Consider the following 1618-nt stretch of genomic DNA (forward strand, 5'->3'; position numbering starts at 1 on the left):
TTAAATCATGTAGCTGGTCATGCTCTTCACCTGTGAAAATCTACAAGACCTTTCCTTTTCTTTTTCATATTTTCTTTTATTTTTTTCTTGAAAGCAGCGAGCACAAGCTCAAAATCCATATATACCATATACCAGCAAGAGAAAGACTATTGATCATTGTTGCATCCACTCACTGGTTCCTTCCATTCTCCCCTTCCCTTTTCGCCTCAAGATCCAATGCGAAAGCAGTGCAAAACGATCCTCAGTCTCAAAAGCATTGGGCTATAGCTGAAGCATTGATCTTTTCTCTCCTTTTTAACTCCATTCTTTTAATGCTATTGCCTAAAATGGCTACTATTAAATGTTCTGATGTGTGTTACCTAACTTTGCCTTGATATTTTGTTTCATCTGCAAAAAAAGGATTTTAAGCACCTCGGGATGTGTCTGCCTTTATTCAGGGATAAGAGCCCTGACTGATCCTTGAATGTCTTCAAGTATTTTTCCTTGTGACTGAAGAAGGCTCTTTTTATCTTACTATATCAAATGTTTTTGACACTCAAGGCTCAGCAGCATTTCAGCGTTATCGACTTACAGTTTGATATTTGTACTCAACAGTCGAGACTTTTAATGCATGCACTGCAGCAGGAAAAGTGCCTATATACTGTAATCAGTTTTACAGCATTTGAAAAATGTTATCAAAACTGGAACTGCTACTACAATAATATAATGTGTTTAATATTTGTCATAAGTGGAGAGGAGGTGGTTGGAAACGGCTTCAATCAGGAACTGGAGGTAATTATGAATACAGCTCACCTACTTAGTCACTCTGTCAGCATTCACATTTGTCGTGTTGATTCACAGTTTTTTTGTCAAATTAATTTTCTATTTTCACAGTAAATTGATTCATTCTGACCTTTAATTATTTACATTGCTCATTCTCCCTTTATTTTCCCCCTCTTCAACTTCCTTTACTTCTCTGTTTTCAGGACATCATCAGAACTGTTCTCGGCAACCTGGACAATCTCCAGCCCTTCTCGAGTACCCACTTCAATATCTTCCCTTGTATCCCTCACTGTAACCAGTTTATTCGCCATCAGTGTATTTATTCATCTGTCATCTTTCTACATATTCCACTATTCATCCCCATATCTATATCTGTCCACCACACTCAGAGCTTCCATTACTGTTATACATGCGAATACTACTACTATTGTATGATCTTCAAATCCCTTTACTGCATATAACATACTGATCATCTACTTGCACACTTGCCATGTTAAAATTGCTTTTTTTGTATAAGTTGACTGTATTTTGTTAACTATAGCTACCAGATAACAAGCGGTGGGAGGGACTACCTAAGGTGATGTGCAAACATGGTGAGAAGAAGCTGAAAGCCTACCCATTTATTCTCATCCTCTACCTGGAGAAGAACATGCTGAATGGTGAGGGAAAACACACCGCGTATGCAGTTGCTGTAATGACACAGTATTCACCAAAATACATGCGGTACATGCAAAGCGTTGCATTTTATCAGTACAAAGACACACATAACTTATCCACTTATTATTGCTCTCATTGTCCTTGTAAACAAACAGAGGCAGATGTGGTTGTGGACACAGGCACACGTGATAACGGATAC

The 1618-nt window shown here is 38.1% G+C and overlaps 1 long non-coding RNA gene across 1 annotated transcript; it reads left to right on the forward strand.

The window, feature by feature from the left end:
• The first annotated feature begins 39 nt into the window (after positions 1–39).
• On the forward strand, positions 40–1416 carry LOC111663341 (uncharacterized). Its single transcript, XR_015437792.1, has 3 exons — positions 40–771; positions 966–1041; positions 1311–1416. It is a non-coding gene; the product is annotated as an uncharacterized LOC111663341 (long non-coding RNA).
• Positions 1417–1618: the final 202 nt, after the last annotated feature.

Source organism: Seriola lalandi, unplaced genomic scaffold (assembly GCF_002814215.2).
Source record: "Seriola lalandi dorsalis isolate HSWRI2012SDOR001 ecotype SW California unplaced genomic scaffold, Sedor1 jcf7180002000962, whole genome shotgun sequence".
Classification (NCBI taxonomy): Eukaryota; Metazoa; Chordata; class Actinopteri; order Carangiformes; family Carangidae; genus Seriola; species Seriola lalandi.